The 21,531-nt window shown below is 38.8% G+C and overlaps 1 protein-coding gene and 1 long non-coding RNA gene across 2 annotated transcripts in view; both read right to left on the bottom strand.

Moving 5' to 3' along the window:
- CDH4 (cadherin 4) overlaps positions 1–21,531 on the bottom strand; it is a 420,515-nt gene that overhangs the window by 295,867 nt on the left and 103,117 nt on the right. The gene's annotated exons all lie outside the window — the stretch shown is intronic.
- LOC146542966 (uncharacterized) overlaps positions 1–21,531 on the bottom strand; it is a 46,797-nt gene that overhangs the window by 2,908 nt on the left and 22,358 nt on the right. The gene's annotated exons all lie outside the window — the stretch shown is intronic.

Below are 21,531 nucleotides of genomic sequence, written 5' to 3'. Positions count from 1 at the left end.
AAAAAAATCCATGTATATCTGCCACGTTTAACTTTAATAGACAAAGTTCCTATTCAGAGGGAAACTTAAGTCACTCATTTTAAAACAGCAGTTCCACCTCATCTGGATGTCTTGTCCGAAGAGTGCAGTTCTGTATGCTCAGGAGCAGCACCAACAGCTTAGTATTATGAGGTACTGAATAAAATGTAGAGGTGTCATGGTTTTATGAATAAATTAAAAAAAAAAAAAAAAAAAAAAGAATGAGGAAGTTTCTTGAAGATGGAAAATGTACAAAACAATCTGAATTATTTGCCCAATCTGCTTCTTCTCTTGCTTGGAAAGAGTTCCCTCATAATGGGGGCTTGGAGGGAAGGACTCAGTAGCTGTGGTTTCCAGCCACTAATCTTCCTATTCAGGACAGAATTTAAGCACAGACTTAAGTCCCAGTGACATCAGCTGGGCTTCAGCTATGTAAAGTTAAACATCTGTGTAAGCACCGCCCAGCAGGGCAGCCAAACAGTTGTAAAGCTCTCACGTATTTCTCCTTCAAACAAGCTAATATTTCTATATTTCTAAGTTGTTGTTGTTGTTGTTTTGTTTTGTTTTTAAATCCAATACTATTTTTATCCTTCTAAGCCTTCGGGACAAATGCTTTACAGACTTTCTAGTCTTGCAGAGTGCAATTTATAAAGATTAAAGATTAACATTTATAGAAAAATTCCTTTCCCTAATACTGTAGAGATGCCATAAAAAGTAATACTTTTCATTATAATACCACTTTATGGTACACGAGAGCTTTAGTACCCCACAGCTCTTTTCCTTCTCAGTATCTAGAGGGGAAAGAATAGATTGCAAAAAGTAGATGCTTCTTTCTTTCTTTTTCCAGATCAGCAAATATTATATTCAGTCCCTTCAAGGTGAGCTTTGTTGTGTAGAGAGATAAGGCCCAAAGCAGAGCCAAGGTTTGAAGAAAATTAGTCATTGTATATGCATTTTTATCTGTTTTGACAATGTAGAATTTTAATGAAGGAATGCTACAAGGATTCTGCACTGAAACAAGCAGTTTAATTCTTTCTGTAATTCAGAAAGCAAGTTTAAGTAATGACTTTATAATTTTTAATTATCATGGAAGAATCCTTTTTCTGTTCTTTTTCTTTACTGCTCCAGTGTATCTCTGAAATTTAATTTTCATTTTCAATTCAGGCAATAATACTTTTCATTATTTTGCAAATAAAAAAGCCACATTACAATGAGCAAATTAGAGATGGGCATATGCACAGAACAGTATCATCTAGAAAATACTTGTTTCTGATTTGAATTGAAACAACTTTTAAAGTCTTGCAATAGTCATAACAAGTGCATTTCAGCCTTTACTCTGATGTCAGCTCACTACTTGCTGTCAGTGCCTCCAGCTGCAGACCCATCTCTGTGCTCATCCTTCATGCTACACTACAGGGGACCCATGACCACCATACCTGCTCTGTGCCTCAGTGAAAACACAAAAAGCTGGGAATTCCAGCTGCTCTGGGGATGGCTGACCAGGCATAGGAAGAGCATTAAGTGACTCACTGGGTTTATGGCATAATCAATGAAACAAGTATTTGTTCCCATTTAGGCTACAACAGTTGCTGAGAGGCCAATACAGTCTAGTCTGATGTTGAAGTCAGGGGGAGTTGTGTGGACTTGCTTTCAGAGTCAGGCTCAGACCATCTGTTTGACACAAACATATCCAATGAATTCTGTTAACTTTGGCGACTTGTTTGTATCCAATTTGAGGGTGGGTAGTGATAGGACAAAGGGGAATGGTTTTAAGCTGGGACAGGGGAAGTTTAAGTTAGATATTAGGAGAAATTTTTTCACTCAGAGGGTGGTGACGCACTGGAACAGGTTGCCCAGAGAGGTTGTGGATGCTCCATCCCTGGAGGCATTCAAGGCCAGGCTGGATGTGGCTCTGGGCAGCCTGGTCTGGTGCTTGGTGACCCTGCACACAGCAGGGGGGTTGAAACTGAAAGATCATTGTGGTCCTTTTCAACCCAGGCCATTCTGTGATTCTATGATTCTATGATCTCCAGCAGAAAATCTACAGCACACACTTCTTCATCTCTGCCCATACAAAAGTTAGAGTTTACTACAAACATTCGAAAATCTCCCATCTAATTACCTGCAATGCACCTTACTTTTATATAAATGTGGCACTTGCCATCAAAATGCCACCGCCATAAAAAATAGATTTGCCTCCAGTGCATACGATCTATTGCCATCACAGCTCAGGTTATTTTCTCAGAAGAAAATGAAAAGCTCCATTTGAAACCCACTTAACAGCCGGTTCATACAGAAAGCAACTCCATAAAGAGAAACAAGAATAATGACACATTTGTGAAGAAGTTGCAAAAATTCAAATGCAAGATTTATCCACAGCTTTGCTACTCCAATCCTCTTAGAGAGTTTATAAAATAATGCCCTGTGCAAACTGGAAAAAAATAATAATAATTCCTCCCACTACCCTGTGCAAAATCGAATGAAATTCACCTTATAAAAGAAAAACAAATTAAACAGAAACTAGCAGATCTAGAGGGTCTGTAACTCACTAGGAACAGCCTGGTGATATACTATGCAGAGCTATAAAATGTTTAGACAGAGAAAGTAGAGACTGGAACAGCCGAATATTTTCAAATCCAGAAAATGTTTTTTTTCCCCTCCATTTCGTTTGCACACTTTGATTGGCTTCGATAGTTGTCACTTCTTAGCAGCCTGCCCCACTGGCACCTCTGTGTTGGATCAAAACTCAGATCTTTGCTGTTTATGAAAACAACTCCAGTACCACATTTGAGCTTTTTCTTCTTCAATGGAGCTCGACCATAGACTCAGAAGCAAAAAAACAAACACATCCTGGTCCAGCAGAGAAGCTGCTGTGCATGATGTGTTCTTGAGACAAATCCCAGCAGGACGAGCAGCTTGTGGAACACAGTGGGGCTGAGCCTGAAGCAGAGGCGATAAACATCAGAGTGGAGTTTACAGTCCAACAGCAGCACCAGTGGTGCTGAACATCTCCTCCCAGACGTGCCCAGCCTGACTCAGGCTTGTCAGCGTGCAAACTTGCATAAGGATTGGTGTGCAGCATCCAGAATTACTCCTGAGATGAGCGGAACACTCGGCCATTTGGGGTGGATTGCTAAAGCAGTAAGGCAAAGTTAGGCAGGCAGGGATGGGGAAGATTTTGCAGTCAGAGTGCACAGAGCAAATCAGCTCTACGTGAAAGACAATCCCCTCACAAAGGCTTATATTACTGCTTAATACACGTACAGTAGATGCATTTTCCATTTTTAGTGCATCCCATGTTTGCAGGGTACCTTATTTTTGCTAAAAGGGAGTTTCTAGGTAATGCTGCTATCTGTACCTGTTAAAACATACAATCGTTTTTAACAACTGCAATGAATTGGATAATGGATTTTAAGTCAGATTGCTTCTAGATGCTGGGATAAAATAGGTCAAGAGAGCAGAATACCCGGAGAATAACTCCCACTGACTGGAGTAATGACTAAAGCCACAGTTTGCACCTTGTGTTTCTCAAGCTGTCCTTCTATTAAATCACACAGCCCAGACAAGTGCAAAACAGCATGTGATGCAGCCATAAAGGTGTTCTGGCATCTGAAATCGGATATAAAAGCACAGGAAAAAAGCAAACTTGAATGAAATGAATTGATGAGGACAAAGACATGGTAGGGGTCAAGAGGAACAACCCATACTAACTGCTCCATTTCTGAATGATTGTGGAGCGCAATTCAAATAATAAGGACATACAGACAAGTATGGATTATGAAGGAAAATATGACCCTATAAAGGAAAAATATGATCCTGTCAGGAAACAGCACAAATTAACCCATTCTCTGAATCTGCACTAACAAAGGGAAAACAGAAAGAAAAACATCAGTTTAAAATCCAACTCCTTAAATTCATATTTTGTAGCAATAAAGACTTAAACCCATCAAGAAATAAGCACTTGGGATTTGTGTCCATCTTGGAAGATCTTCGATCCGGAGAAGACAATTGTTTTACATGTACCATCTGATCTCCTGAGGAAGGTAATAAATGAGCTCAGCTACATTTCACTATTTCAAGGGATTAGGTGTTTTATATATATGATGTCTGCTTCATTTATCCCCGCATCAGATAAAGGCTTATGGTCAGAAGCGGGTCAGGTTGGCCACAGTTAACAGGTAGGAAGATAAATGGGGCTAGGAGGGATGAGTAAAAAGCAGAGTATGAACTGGGCATTGGTGTCATGTGCTGTACTTGACAGTAACAAGATCACAATTTTCTACCTCAACGACATCAGATTTTTTTCCTTTTTTTTTTGCCTCAAGAAATATTAATTTTTCAGCATCCCATTTAAAAAGAAGGCAACAAGGGGGCGAAAACCCATCTGTCAGTCACAAAAATCACAGCATTTTTTAGCAGTAGACTTTGGAAGATGTCCTCACCCCAAACTCACACACAGAGCAGATCACTTTTCTAATAGCACATTGACATTCTCTAAGAGCAGCTCCAACAGATCCCCGAGAGATAAGACTATAGAAATGAGCCAAATTATAATGGGACTCTGTATAGCAGGCAGACATAGCATACAATTGCTTTAACCTTGCCCTGAGGCATTTCACAGGGAGATTAAAAAAAAAAAAAAAAAAGAAAAAAAAGAAAAAAAAGAAAAAAAAAGAGCCTGAATTCAAGTATTTCACAGTTTTTCTTAAGAGAAAAGAAAAGCAGCTCATTTCTCTGGTTCTTCCCAAACCAGCAGCATCAGGCAGTATTAATCAGAAATAGGCAAACTTCAACATGGATCTCCTTCATGAAGGACCGGTTGGAAGGACCGGAAGAACCTGCCAGACATGGTTCAACCGTGCTAAAGATGGAGGTGCTGGCTTCACCCTGCACCTAGGTGACTCAATGAGGGAAGAGTGGGGATCAATCCAGCCACTTGTTAGCTTATTCATCGCACAGTGGGTTTTCTCTTGTCTGAGTAGAAAGAAATAAGAGTGCAGTTAGTAAATGAGAAAGGCAGATACGGAGTGGAGAGAAAGCAGGCACTCCTGTAGGTCAGCCAGCGACCACATGTGGTTTCAAGTCTAGAAAGAATTAATGTCCGCTGTGATGGAAAATCTGGTAGGACATCTGTATTGACATAACTGAATCTCTTAATAAAAAAGTAAGCTTCTTGTTTCTCCTACAAGGACTGTGAATACCTGTTCCCTTCCAAATGTGAAATATTCCTTTACTAAGATCAGTTGGCTAATTCTCAGTTGGTACTTAGGTCTTGTTTCCGCTAATCACAATGCTGTCCCCCCCTAAATCACATTGACAGTTGAGTAATCAACCATGAGAATGGCATTAACTCCTCAGTACTTTCTAAGCAAAGCACAGTGTTTATCTTTCTTTTTTTTTTTTTTTTTTAATTGGTAGAGGGGAACTCATCTCTATGGATAAAGATCATCCTGTCTAGACAATCCTCATAAAGTCCCTGCTATACACCACTTCATTACATGCACAGATGCGTAAAGCCTATGAGAATATTACACAGGTACAATGCTACAACACTCAGCTCACATCCATCAGAGATTAATGCCAAGCAAGGTTCTGCAGCACACAGGCAAAACCACGCAGCTTTGTACTCAGAGAAATAAATGCCTGCGTTGTCTGGGATTACAGCAACTTCATCTAGTTTTAAAAGTGCCCCACTGGGACATTTTGAACCTTGGTTCCTGGAGCACAAATATTTTTAATACAAGGCGTATGCACGGTGATGTGTTCAGGGTTCTTCCTAAATGGGTCTCAAATAGAAATGTGGCATCCTGAAAAGCAAGTCACACAATTAAATGTTTGTATTAACGATCTAGCCAGAGGGCATCCAACAGGGCTGGGAGCAGGCAGGACACTGGCTGTTGTCACATTTGCCAAGATTAAAAAATGCAGATCAGATTGTGCATCCAAAACTTCAAGCTATCAACAGATGCCAAGTAAAAAGGCTTGGAAAGGATATGCCAAATTCATTTTCACACTATACCACTATTTAGAGAATTCAGAATAACATTTGGTGACCACTTGTATATAAATTCACCTGCAGGAACTTGTGACTGTCAACACTAAAATTTAAAAATGGGCCCAAGTGCACGTCAGCAAGGGTGAAAAAAGAAAAAGTGTAAAAATCATTAAATGTGAACCCTTCCACTCCCCCAAATCTAATCCTTAGAATTAAACCAATCCTTTCTATATCACTTGTCAGCGTTGAGGAGGAAAAAGAAACTTTAAAACTGTACTGTGGAAATATGCATTCCCTGAGTCCACAGGTGCTCACCTCACTGCTAAAGAATATACTCTTGCCAAAGTCATCACATCAAAAATGAATCTTGACAGTATATCCTCTATAGCTGAACTGCTCTTTGGGAAACAGTTATGACTTCAAAGAACCAGTCTGTAAAAAAAACATTTCCAAATATAATAGCACTAGCATAGATACGTGTGATTATTTCTTAAGAATAGGGCTTCCTATTGCAAGGATTGCCCCCACAGAAGTTCAAAAAAATATTTACCCCTTAGAAATATGAAGATGAAGAACTGCAATACCTCGTAATGCAGCACAATCCTCCTCAAGAGTTATTTTATGTATAGACAGGCTTTGACACAATAGGACTTGAAAGGTCAGTGCTAACAAGAAAAATGAGGTACTATTTAATCTCATTGTTTCTAGAGGTGCTGTTAATGACACTTACAACAATGATAATTCAAGATTATTTTTGTTATGTTTTGTGCTATTTCAGGGCACACTAACTAAGGAAAAAGAGAAAGGTGAAGGTTGAGATGGTGGGCACAGCCAGTACTGCTCCACACCCTGCAGCTGAGATGCAAACCCAAATTCCTCACTTTGCTGTTAAATCTCCTGTGACACCTCTAACTCAAGGGCTGTCAGCTCCTACTGTCTTGGCCATATCCCAGCTGGATAATTAGATTCTGCAAAATTGCTTATTTATTTCTGGTGTTTTAATTGGATGAACGTATACATTTTTTGGGGGGGGGTAATCATGAATATTGCTGAGCACTTTTCAGTAACTCCAGCCAGTTTACTGCAAAGTTGGTTCATGCTGCTCTGGGTCAAACCAATTCCATTATGTAGTAACTCTACGGTGGCTAACTGTAGACAGATTTCTATCAACAGCAGCAGAACAACTTAGAGGAACAAAGGATTCCATCCTACTTCAAAATTAGATCATAAAGCACTTACAAATCAAATTTTCTCCCTCAGTGCTTATTAATGATTTTGAAACTGTTCTATCCTCAAACCTAGCAGCAAATTAATTCATAGTGTACCACTTGCAAATTTCCTGCAAAATCCCATTATAGCATAGCCTTCCGTTTTATAAAAGAGAAGTAATATCTTAAATAATGTTGTTTTTTTTCCAGATATATCTACCGTGCTCAAGAACTATGTTTATTTTATCTAAAACAATCAACTTGACACTACTATTAAGCATTTCCATATGGACAAAAAGTCTGAAGAAATGCCTTCAGACACGCAGATGAGTACGCACACTGTTTTACTTGGTGTGAAGCTTAGAGGCATAGACAGGAACCCAAGTTTCCACTCAGCTGCTGCAGTCTCTGAAAGATGAGTCAGAATCCTCTGGAAACTCTGTGGACTATGTAAAGAACTTCAGCTCCCAACAGACTCCTAAATTAGATGCCTGTTTGAGATGCTGTCAGTATCTCATGTTTTCTATTGGATTAATTGGAAAATGTGTCTAAAGCTACTAGATCTTGTAGGAAAAAAACCTCATTCTCTACTGTTAAATTCTACAGATTCACTTTTTTTTTAATATGTAATCAGACAACTAAAAGGAGCAGTTTCTGCATAAATATTTTTGTAACTTTGACAATTACTTGAAAGTAGGAAATGAAATGCTCGACTGTAGGCTTATTTTCCTATTCGTAAGATATTCTTTCATTAAGTATCTTCAGAAATCAAAAACTGATCCTTTGTGCAATCATAGTTTTATACAATTAAGCAGTACATTCTGATGTACACAGCAAGTACATCAGACAGGCAATTAATTGCCTTTATATAGCACAGAGTACTCTGTTATAAATGTCTGTACTGAGAAGACTGAACTTACCATTTCCACTGAGCATTACTAAACCTATTAGAAATACAACAGAGCAGAGAATTTTCACTGTCTCTCCTTACTCCCAAATATCCCACTGAGCACATATTTAGCCTGCAGTGGATAGAAAACATAAATGTTGAATCATCACCACGTTCTGGATGATCTTTTAACCTAATCAGCCTAAACAGGGAACAGTGCAGCTGAGAAGCATGTATTAATGTAGTGGAGGCATCATCATGCATATCAGGTCCCACGGATAAAAGAGCTCAGAGGCACATCGTTCTGCAGGAAATGAAGCGTCGGTGATGAACATCAGTTTCTCATTTTAAATATTAAAACAGGCCATGGGACTTTGCCCTTTCAAAGTGGTACTGAAGAGACAATTTGAAAGGTTAATTAAATGACTAAGGCGTAAGGGGGATCTGTACAAGGAGGTCTGCCCACAGAAAGCTGGCGCTTTCAGTTTGAAGGCAGTTCGAGGGCAGGACCAAAGGCCACGTCAACTTAAGGCCAGGCAGGAAAGTTGAGGCAAATCAACTAATAGTATGAATTCAAGGCAAAGAAGTCACAGTACATTAAACCCCAATATAAGAACACTCCCGCCAGAAAGCACAGATGCCCTCCTGAGTTTCAGCTTTAACACTACTTTTCTCCTGAATGTCAACATTCACACACCATTTAATGTGCTTAAACTTATGCTTCATATCCACCACAAAGATCCTCCGACTTTTTGAAACTTGCTAAAGCAAACAAATGTTGGTTTAACCAACATCTCACAACCACTACACTTCTGATATCTGTATGTGCATTATCTGGCTGTAAAGGGTACAGCTTGGCGTGACCATTTCAGCTGCTCAGACTTTACAAGCACTCGTGTAAGAATTAAATAAAAATAAAAATAAAAAAGCAGGCTTATGTTTTACCTCACTTGGATACAAGAGCAGCGAACAGCAGGATATTTGAATCACAAACTTTTAACACAATCCTTTGTATTTGCACCATTGTCATCATGAAGTCCCACAGGAGCCCTACCACTGACTTAAAAGGTACCAGTGCATCACTTTCATAGCACCTGGGAAGGCACATGCATTGCAGGTTTCCTGCTTCCATTAGAATTTGTAGAAGAGTAAATGAATTAAGAAAAAAAAAACTTGATATTCAGAAATCAAATTTTGCATAGAATATCTCAGTATATCATAATTGGCTGATGCTTAAAAAGTCAGAGGAACTTCTGCCAGATTTTGGCCCCACACCCTTTTATATCACTTATTAGAACAACGACCAGCTTGTACAAGCAGAAATCTAGCTTGTCTCAGAAGCCAACACATTTTTCCTTTTCTCTAATTTTTCCCCTCGTTTTTAAAGCAGGCTGGTCAAGAAACAGAAACACACAAGGAGAATACTTAAGTTTCTCATCTTACCCATTCAGGAGGGTGAAAAAAAATCAACACATTTGTTTCAAACTTGAGTTCCAACTTTGACAACTTGAAGTGCTCAGTAATTCCTCAAAAACTTTACAGGCAACTTTACATCTGCAGCACAGACACTAAGATTTTTCTCTACAGTATCATAGGCCATAGGAGAAGTTCTTTGAAGCAGTAAACAAAAAAACGCTCCAGGCATAAAAAAAATAATATTTTGAGAGAGAAGAAAAAGAATTAAGTGTTGGAAACAATCATAATTACATTTTAAAGAGAGGTTTTGATTGCTTAACCTGAGTCACCTAGGGCATAATGATTACTAAATTCATAACTCTTCCCATCAGAGAAGAAATGGAAAAGTCTTAATAATCTAAAAAATATTGCAGTATCTTCCTCTGTTTGGAGTGAATCAATGATATTTATAGCCCCGAAGGTATTGAATCTATTTGTATCAAAGAACACCAATAATAATGTACAATTCCATTATGGAAGTGCATCTCAGGAAAATGAACACAGTCTAAGATTACAAAAAAAAAGCTAGAACTAGGCATTTGTGATCCCATGGAAACATGCCAATCTTCTCCCAATAGATGGAATGATCAAAATTAGCTCAGGTGTTCATAGCTCACCATAAAACATGGGATGAAAAATGGGATGTAGTAACTATCTAGATGTTTTATATAGTTTGACAGGAAAACTTATGGCAAATTCCAGCAAGAAATGTATCCTGATCAAATTGGTCTTGCTTAAAAAAAATGAAAATAAGAGTAATGAAGAGAAAAACAGCAGAGAGTTGGCACCGGTTTTGAAACCCAAAGTAATTCAGAGATCCAAGCATTCCCTTGAAGCAGAATGAAGACTGTAGGATTGTCCAAAGAGAGAAAGTATCTGCCATAATAACTCCACAGGCTTTCAGTAAAACTACTTTTTTTTCCTGTCTATGAGAAGAATATTTCTTTCTCTGCTTGCTCCCTGGCTTTTTTCTCTCACCTCTGAAAAGCCTCCTCAGGCATCACCCAGCAGTTACAGAGGGGACCTATGGGAGCCATTAAAGTAATTAGAACTGCTTGAATGTCAGCAGCAGATGATGCCATGGAGGACAACACAGCCCTACCCTACTGTTAATGTGAGATGTTAATTTTGTGAAATCTTTTCTTTTGTGTTCTGGTTTGTTCATTAACTGTATAAAGCAGAGCCCAAGAGAGCAGATTTACAAAAATCTCAGCAAGCAGGATGTCACAACAGGCTTGGTTACCATGACATTGGCATCTGAGTGTTTGTAACTTTAAACAAATCAGCACCTTATTTTCAGAAACTTCAAAATATTTTTTTTGAAAAACAGCCACATCTCAAATAATGGATTGTTTTTCTTTACTAACCAGCTTCAGCAGGTAAAAATCAGACCACTTTTGTTTCTTTTGAAAAACCAGCACCACACTTTGTTCCTATTTTTAAGGTTGAAAATATCGCATCACCCGAAGGCTATCAGAGGCAGAATGCAGATTTCAGACAGTTCTGGAATCAAGTTCAGCAATGAGCCTGATGCCAGACTGGAAGTGGGATTTCCCCTCCTTAGTAAAGAGAAAATTTCATGTTTCCATCAGTAACATGTAGTTTGGCACGTCCAAGCAGAAGGTGCTGCTTATACTATCAGTAAAAATAATTAAAAATTCCTGACTACAGATAGAGACAGTATTCTTGCCCCAAATTTTCTAGTCAAAGGGTAAGGTAAGGATATGATTGGGAAACAAGCATAAGAAATCAGTACTTCTTGAATTATAAATAACACTGTTGGGTCTTCTATAATAACTGATTATTGTGAAATTGTGAAACATCATTACTCTATAAAGGAAAAAAAAAAAAAAAAGATCCTGGATATCAGAAAGAGCTAACACTTAAATCTGTATGCAGTATGAATTCATTTTGTTTCTCTTTATATTTTTTCTATTCTTGGACAGATATCAGCTTCGTGAGACCTGATTTATTGTCCAAATGTATCAAAATAGGAATGTGCTCTTACATTTCAAGGCATTAAATAAGATTTACTCCACAGTAACTTCATTCTGACTTACCGAAGCAGGATTTTCCATGCCCGGCACTTCTTGCACAATAGAAAATCTTCTCCAAGAAATGCAGAGCTTAGTGAAAAAGTTACTATTACTAATGTCTTGATACTTAATATTGGCAGCCCCAGCCGTCAAATGTAACTAGACTGACTAGCACTGTCTGGAGAAAATAACAGATTAAAAAGTGGAAGGAAGGAAATATAGCTGAAAAGATGCCAGTGTCACGTCCAGGACTGGTGAGGACTCTCAGGAACCTGAGCTGCACTGTCACCATCCCTGCAGTCAAGGCTGCCCCCTGCCCAGAGCTGAGACAGAAGGCCATGGGAAACGGGCTTTCTTCCCTATGAGGGCAGTCAGACACTGGAACACAGCATCCAGAGAGGCTTTGGAGTCTCCAGCACCACATATATTGAAAACCCAGCAAGGCACTGTCCTGAGTCCTGCACTGGGTGATGGGGTTGGACAACTGGTCTCCATTAGTGACCTCCTGCCACAGCTACCCCATGGCTGTGACCTTCAACACATATCTTGTTCAACTTCATGAGTATTACCAGGTCACTTTTTAATTACTATATCCTTAGTTGTGTATAGATTTTGAATTGAGTTTAATAGAATGATAAAACATCCTAGATTTCAATAGGTCATCGCACTGACAGTGTGATCAATACAATCTCTGATTCATTACTTCACATTCTTCTGTTTCCAGAAAATAAATTATGTCAAAATAAGATTAAAGGTGGTTTGGTTTTTTTTTTAAACCTTTTTAACTGCTGTATTAGAAAAGTTATTTCACAACATTTATTTAGGAAAAACAAAACAAAACAAAACTTTTCTTATATCACAAAGAAGGAGGAATTCAGAGACAACAATTTTTCCAACACTATATAAACATACTGACACCCCATTTATAAAAAGAATACTAAAACCACAGTAATAGGAAATCTTATACACAGCACACACTTGTAAAGAGCTTCACTGTGGCCACTCTTGAGCAAGTTGCTGACAGCTGAATGGAAAATTCAGGTACCTATTTTTAAATGCCCATACAAATTCCTTGTCTGCACTGCATGTTGGATGCTGTTCAGTACCTTTTTTGGTATTTGTTTCACAGCTCCATAAAGTTCTACAAGATTAAATTCTATGTAAATGGCTGTAAAATTATGCAGCTGGAAGTAGAAGCAAGCTGTGTCCATCACTTCAAATATGTTCAGTCATAGAAAGATGTTGCTCAGCGCAAGCAGCATTTCTGTTCTGATTTCACTCTCTTCTCAGGGACTCAGGAATGGACCAGAACCTAAAGCAAGATACTATCAATGACACATGAACATCTTGATCTGTACTAGTTACATTTAAAGCTGCCTTTTCTCCAAATCCCACTCCTATTACAATGGTCTCCAACGAGTTTGACTTCATCCAATTACTTTCTTACCAGCATTATCTAAAAGAGCTTATATAAGAATGAATTGACTGTCCAATATGTGGTCAATAATGGCTCATGTAGCCTCTGACAGTGGGGTTATCACATGGACTTGATAAGTTTTGCAGGAATATATAACTTTCACCTGAACTGTCACCAAAGAACAGCTTGCAAGGGAATGAGGTCTTTCTGTGAAGGATATTATGAGGGCAGCCTTTATGATATACATTAATGGAGGTCAGAAGAAAGGCTACTGTTCTCATTTATGAAGAGAAAGCATCAGATCATTATGATGGCATGTGAATAGTGAAAATAAAGTCATTCTCTGGTTCAGGTAAGATTAGTACATTTTGTCCTATTAAGTCAAGTAAAAAGGCACCCTTAGGTAGCACTTCAGTGAAGTTTTGCAGGCAGTGCAGAACAAGGTACACATAGCACACTGGTTGCAGCAGGCGACTTTTTTCCTAAAAGTCCCTGAGAATAGATACCCCATTCAAAGTGGAAAACTGATGCAACCTACATGGCACTTCCTAATTGAGATGACATCGTTCTTCAGATTAGAGCAAACAAATAACCATAAAAGCAATCCAAAACTCACATAACAGTCTAATTCCTGGCTTGCATTAGGAAATTGTATATAGCATTCACATGCACAGTGACTTCTCATCTTTCTTTTGAACTTGCAGAGAAAAGCATTGACACCTGCCTTTGAGGTTGCATTAACTACTGTTAAGGGCATACTTGTTACATATATAATTCTTTCCTAAATAACTTTAAGATAAAAGTAGCAATAAAATAGCCACACAAAATCAAACATAACTGCTTTCTATTGAGTGGTTGTCAGTTCCACCAGATCAACACCAACCTTGGCTCAAAGGCAGTCACACTTGCACACTTTTCCTTTAATAGCAGCATTCATGCCTGGGCAGAGCTGGAAATCTTCCCTTGTTCTGATGTTGTCTTGGTACTCGAATGAGTAGTGTGTTCTATGTAGTGTCTCCAGCCTCCTACCTTCATTCACTTCTGAATGAACACTTTCACTGGTAGAAGGGTACACGCATCTCTGCAAGAAAAAGCTACTCCCTTGCAGTGTATGGCAAATGCAATCTTGTTAGCACTAATATTTGGGATGAAACAATTCAAAGGCACGCAACATTTACAAAGCATCTTGTAAAAAATCACTACTCTCAACGAATTGCCAGCAGTACTATTTCCAGTCCTATCCTTGCTCCAAGATCAAATTTGAAATTGCTCAGCCATTAGAAGAATCAGGTTTTAAATTCAAAGTGAGTCAACCACCTGTTGCAGTAGCTTAAGGTTGCATTATACTGTGAGATTTAAGCATTAGGGTGAAAGTAAACAGGTCAAACCCACTGCCTTAAGCTAAAGCAGTGCAGCTAGCAATAAGCAGCTGAGGACTCCCTTTGAAGAAAAAGAAGAATTATTGCCCTAATTTAGCGGAGTCCTGAATCCAACAGAGTGCCAGCCCTCTCATTTCAGATGTATCAGGAAGTGAATAGAAAAGTACACCAGTGTATAATGTATATGACACATATACATTATTAACTTTCAGATAAAAGCATTAAATTTGGAGGCTAGTAAGCTGAGTTTTCCTGGAAAAGAAAAACAAAAAAGGAAGAAAAAAAAAACAGCCAACCAACCAACCAAACCCCAGCCTATCCCCTGAATGTTTTCCTTGGGCATTCTGTTCTGTGCCCCACAAGAGAACATCTACTCTTCTCCCTCAGTCAGTGTTCATTCCAACATTTAGTGTCTATGATTAAAGTTTCTCTTGGTGTTCATTGGGGATTTAAAGTAGTGCTAAAGAAAAAAAATCTCAAACCGTCATATCTTTTAAGACCTGCAGCAACTCCAAAGACTTGCCTAAAATAAGCACCAAATTCTGCATCTCCAGGCTTTAGCTTATTAAACAGGGAAAATGTAAAATGCATGACCTGGATGAAAGAATAACTCTTTTCAGTTGTGTTCCCAATCTTTTGAAGTTGGGGACTTTGTTCTTAGCAGAACTACTTTGTAACAACTCTGTCCCCAGTGGATGAGGAGCTACATCATGAAACTCTCCGACCTAGTTTGGTTCCACTGTTCAGCTCCGTTCTAGAGAGACTCCTGATTAAACTCAGAGTTATTAGAGTTATCCCTTATTTCTTTCTATTTCAATAGATGAGATATTCAAGTTAGCTATCAGATCCTTAGCAAAATTGGTAGGAACATCTTTCAACTCTTCTGCTCAGACTAGTAGACGTATCAAGCACTGTAGTTTCTAGCATTACCCAAACCAATTAACCTTTGGCAACATTATGCACTACAGAGAACTAAATATAATAAAACATTTTAAAAGTATTGTTTAATTCATACTAAGAGTCGCTTCTCAGAGGTAATTACTAACTGATATGCACTGAGTCACAGCACATTACTACGTTGTTCTCTGCTGCTTTCTAAGGTTCACATTTGACTCCCTCAGCTGCAAAAAGCACTACCCATATCCCAGCAGCTGTTTCTCTTAGGTTAGCTAATTCTTCTGCTGACAAAAAGCTAGGAAAGTTCACATGGAGTTTCAAAAAACAAAAACACCCAACACCAATAAAAAACTGTGTCTTGTAGAACTGTTGATTTCTACAGAAAATAAACATTTTTTCATATATAGTCAAAGCACTGTGCATTTTTCAGTTAACTAAGTACATGCATCTTTGCTCTTTCAGAAAATAGGAAGAAAGGAAGGTGGATGGATAGAGAGCAGGTACATATAGCATGTAATATCCTCAATTTCTGAGTTTGTATATAAAGCCAAAGATGCCTAAATAACACAGTACTCATGGGATTTCCTGTGTAAGAAAGATACATGTGACAATACCATATAAAGCATCTTATTAGCAGTGGTATGGAAACATTATATTAATAAAAAGAATGCAATCTATTTAATTACCTCCAGGGTGAAAAGTATCAGCCTTTAAAAATATCAGCCTCTTCCTAAAAATTTGAAAAGTTCTGTTGAAAATACTGAAGTACATTAAGGCTGCTCAACAATGTTCGATCACTAGGCTAAGAACTCGTGAAGATCAGAAAGCACACATTTGGTATAATGGATTACACCACTAGGTGAATTAGGACTTCAAATGCATACAGAAAGCTCAACAGAGCCTGATTTCAGACAAGATTTCATTAAATAAGTCTACACCATATACATTGTCAAATTTCACCAGTAGCACCAGCACACAAACTAAAATAGATTTGCCAAAAGATTACCTTATTTTCTTCTGTTAGAAGGTGTATTGGCTAGATCACAGTAATATTTTAGTGTCTGACTGAAGCTCTATTAACCATGTCATTATTCTTTAACAAAAAAGGTTATTGTCATGCTTCTATGAGTGAAATATCAAAATCTGCATGTGTGAATTCAATATTATATTGCAGACGGTTGATCTGAATTTTAAGATTTGTTCCAAAATATGTCCTACACGCACACAGCTACACACAACACTGCTCTGAGTTATATAGACACAGCGTCACATGGAGAAATACCCAGCACATAAATAGCAGTTTGGGGTGTGTATGTCTTTTCAAATCAGTCTTTTTAATTATCAGAGAGACAGATCAGCCAGTTATAACTGTGTTGTTTATAGCTGATGTTCACGAAGGAAATAAAGTCAAAGCTTTAATAAGCAACAGCCTATTCACCTTCCTATTTCCCTTTAAAGGAAAGAAAAAAAAAAAAGCTTCCAGCTGACCACCCAGCAGTATCTAATCTAATGGGAAAAGGTGAATCCTATATGACATGCATTTTTTGTTCGAGTAGATAGGAAGCCTGAGGGTGCCAGAAAGGCAGACCAAAATCCTTAACAAACCTATAAACTGAAAAAAGCAACATCTGCCCATGGAAAGATAGGAAAAGCAGGGTCTAATACAGACTGACACATCATAACAAGTGTTTATGTATATTGCCAAAACCGTTGCCCTCTGAAATTTCTAAGTAAATTTCAGGTTTTTTTTTTTTAATCACTTCTGCATTCTGTCCTTGTCGAAACGTCTTGTCAAACAGCATTACCATGACTCAAAAACTTGAAGTTCAGAAGAATGATAGAAAAACTTAAACAACGTGGATGAAACATGGCATTTCTCATTTTAATTTTAAAATAGATTCCACTTTCATGATACAAGGCAGTATGTTCTGTGCCCTCAGAATTTACACCAACTCCCAGGGCCAGAATAAGTAAGCATGTTGAATAATTCCTCTTATCACTTACTACTGAAGTGTAAAGTAAATCTGCTGCTGTTCAATAAAATTCCTCCTTGAAATCACAAGTCTCTCAGTTACTCTTTCTGTCTCAGTGGCATTGAGTATTCCAGGTCACTGCACAGGTTAAGTGAACAACCTCACAAATGCAGAAATAACACAAACTGAGATTGTTCCAATTTCCCCACAGTAGCACTTTAAAAAAGAAAATAATCCGATCTACCCTCTCCTTCCAGATCCACACCCTCTTCCTTTTGCCGATTTTAGGCTTTGGTACCTACGGTCTCTTTAATATTACTGGCTCTCCCTCAAGCATTCATTTTATAGTCGACTTTTCATACACAGAATCCCCACTCCTGAGTTCCTTTTGGAAAATGCCTTTTCTCACAGACAGACTGACCTCACCAGCCTTTGGTTAAAGCCACTCTGCTAATGGATTTGCTAAGTTCTGACGCTCAAGATGTATTTGGTTTTGTGAGATTTTTGGGTTTTGCTTTCTTCATTAACAAGGCAATTAAGAGGGTGTTGTTTTTTCTTTTTCTTTTTTTTTTTTTTTTTCCTCAGGAAGGAATATTCTCTCTGTGAAACCCATTTAATTATAGAAAAATGCATGGCTTAAACATAACAACCTCCTTTCCTGTTAATTCAGCTGTGGCAAATTTTTCATGCTGCATTTTATACTCTGGTTATGACACAAAAAAAAAAGCTGGAAAATACTTTTTCTGATTTTTAAAATTTATTTAGAAGTTCTGCAGGTTTGCTCCCTCATGGCAGCCCCACAGCCGCATCATGGCGGCCCCACAGCCGCATCATGGCGGCCTGCACCTCCCTCATGGCGGCCTGCATCTTATAGGGAGCAGAAGGGCAGCGCTGAGCTCTGCTCTCTGGGGACAGCAACAGGGCCAGAGGGAATAGCATGGAACTGCATCAGGGGAGAGTTAGGGAAAGGCTCTGCCCTAGAGGGTGGTGGGCATGGAGCAGCTCCCCATGGCAGCAGGCATGGCCCTGAGCTGTCAGAGCTCAGGGAGCACTGGGACACCGCTCTCAGACTTTGGGTTTGGATGAGAATGAAGTCTGTGATCTTTACAGATCCATTCCAACTCGGGGTATTCTATGGTTTTACTTGTTTGGGGATTGTGTCCACAGAGATCAGAAAGCACAACTTTGGGTGCCACCACTTTATTCTAAGAGCATCCATGGGTTCTATAACTGTACTGATTCCCTACAAATACTTGATATTTTTCTTCTGGAAATATTCTCTTGTTGGAAGAGAAATTATTCTCCCTTTATAGGAAGACTAGACCATGTTTTTTTTTGTCCAGGATAATGCAGGACCTATGTGAACAGGTACCAAACCTAAACCTAACACATCCAAAGGTAAACACTCTGGCACCATATTCCCAAAGAGACATGGTCTCATGGTCCTAAACTTTCTGTTTTGAGCAGAAAAAAGATTCACTCTTAAAAAGGATGGAAAAATATTACTAGTATGCTTTGTACAACTGTGCACATCTGGCATAACATGAACAGATGTAATGGAAAGAAGGCTTTTCAGGTTAAGTTTCTGAGCCTAATTCTGAGTTGGTACAAACAGACCACGTTGTTCTGATGTAGTTCTTTTTATGCCTGCTCCTCTCTCTGTAGCGTGGTCTCAGCAAATGGCATAGCATAGGTTTCTCTCCATGAACAGTGAGCACAGAACTGATAACGTAAGATAAGCACAGTAATTAAAACTCATATTTAGAGCTATGAGCTCTGGAAAGAAATGTATGCACATCAACAGTTATCAAAATACTGCCTCTAATAAAAAAAGTATGATACAATTTGAATACATTTATTCATAGGCAGCAGTGTTCATTACTGCTCCCTTTCACTGTATGAGGAAATACAAGGGGTTGACAACAGACACCATACAGTAGCTTAATAAACAATATTAGATGCAATAACCTTCCTGCTAGGTAATGCGTGGAAAATATACATCCTACTATTGCAGCAGCTGTTCATTTCCATAATTTTCCAACATCCAGCTACTCTGAGCTGCTCCCTGTGTAACAGCTTCTCACTGCTGCACCTGCCAGCAGGTAAGGGAAATTCAAAGTGAGGCTTGGTCAGCGTAACCTCATCTGAAATGAAGCAAACGAGTTGAGTATGCATGTCCCGTGTGTTCCCTGTCAGCCTGAGCCCTCCAGTAGCTCCTGAGCTCAAGATTCCTAAAGAGCAATGCAACACACAAATCACCAGGTGGCCCTATTATGTAGCAGTCATTACCAAAGAAATCCCAGCCTTACATAAGCCCTGGCTTTCATGTAGTGTAACACAGAGCGATTATTTGAATAAAAATGCCCCGTTTCCCATGGAGACAGCTCCCTGCGGCTCACACCTTGTTGGGGACAAAAGAAACGATCTGGAGATGCTTTTAACCTCTGAAAAGAAGGGAGAAACGCTCAGATGAAGGCAGAAAAGAGCACGGTGCTGATGACTAATTGTTTAGTGCAGTGTTCATCGTGGATAGCGGCACACAGACTCGGACTTCGGGAAATTCATTCCGGGCATTTTACTCAAGGCATATATATGGGAGTCTCGGGCTCAGGGGAGACTTCGGGGCTTGCAGTGGGATAACTGAGAGTGTAACTGTGGAAAGGCAATTGAGGAAGGGCATCCTTCATTAAAATAAAAACAGTACTCATATAAGGTCTTCCCAGTCATTTTATTGGCTGCTGAAGCAATTAATTTTAGATTCTGGGAATCAAATTTTGGCTCCGTACAGGTGCATAAAGACAACAGTTCTCACCATACATTACGAGTTCCTGCACTCAGAACACAGCTTCTACAAGATTCTAGATGCGTAAAAAAGAAGCTTCTACTCTAACATCCCAATTAAAAAGAACATATTTTCAAGTACATTATGTCTCTCCTGTGGACACTAAAATTTACAGCAAAAACAAATGGATTTACAGGCACAACATATTTTTCAGGAGGAGTAGTGATGTACAAATAAATGCAGGCATCAAATGACTTCAAAACTGGCACCAGCTCACAGGAATTGCAGACATTAACTTTTTATTCTGTTATTTTATCCATTGAAGTTAACGTGCTCACCTTCAGTCCATAAAGCTGAACATCTGCATAAGTCTGTACTTGGTCAGGACTTACTCGACGTTTGCAACAGTAACTGCATTAATTAATGCCAAGAAATTTTGAAAAGACAAAATTATGCATAGCTAAGTCATTTTTTTTTCAGGCTGCAAAAACCAACTTTATACGTAAGAAAAAAACACCCCTGGGTATTTTCAGATGTACTACATCCAAGTCACTTGGCACACATTAATAAGGTAAGCCAATTTTCCAACAATCAGTAGGCACGCTGATGCAATGCAAAAGCCACTCTAAGTATAAAGGAAACCTCCAAGGGCCAGAGATTAAATTCCATTTGCCTTAGGTCAAAAGATCTACCTCAGTCCCTAGCGAGCGCTTGTGTACATCACAAAGCCATTGCACAATTCAGCAAAATTGGCAGCCAGAGGAGAAGTCTTCAACACTAGAACACCAGAGGGATTATAATTCAGAAGTGAGATGCTTTAGCTCAGCTACATCAAGGCAGCTCCTTCCTCATTTGCATCTGCCTGTAGCCAGATTGTACAAACCTGCTGCATTCTCAGGCACCTGGCAATTACCCCAATGCTTAAGAAGAAAACACCAAAACAGCAATCTATCATTCCAGCCTCCAGTCAAAGGGTCCTTATCTCAACAAAACATGAAATGCATTCCCCTGGAAGGCCAGGTACCCAAGCAAGCTTCTCAGGTCACAACTCACATCAGAGTTGTGCCCTGGATGTATAGGATACAAGTCACTACAATTCTCTCCCATTTAACTGACATCTTAATTGTACCAAATATTCTAATACAGTCAGATGGATTTTTAGGTAAATTAGATGTATTTCTTAATTTGTCAGTGGTACTTAATTGTTTACTATAAATTGACATGATTAATTCTCCAACAGCTTCATCTGAATTATCTTCAGTTCCTTCCTTAATATGGACTCAGAACTTGACAAACATTTGCAGGCATACAACATTCGCACCTGAACATCCAACACAGATGTCAATGTACTAACATTACAACTAGCATCACATCAGCAAAAGGAAAAACAAAACAACTGTCAGGAGAAAAATCACAACATTAAAAATTGCAATGCCCGGGCAAGATTGAACACTCACAAGTTTATCAGCATTAGACAACTCA

The sequence above is a fragment of the Meleagris gallopavo genome, chromosome 22 (assembly GCF_905368555.1).
Source record: "Meleagris gallopavo chromosome 22, MGAL_WU_HG_1.1, whole genome shotgun sequence".
NCBI classification, from domain to species: Eukaryota; Metazoa; Chordata; class Aves; order Galliformes; family Phasianidae; genus Meleagris; species Meleagris gallopavo.
This window is presented reverse-complemented; position numbering and strand designations above follow the sequence as displayed.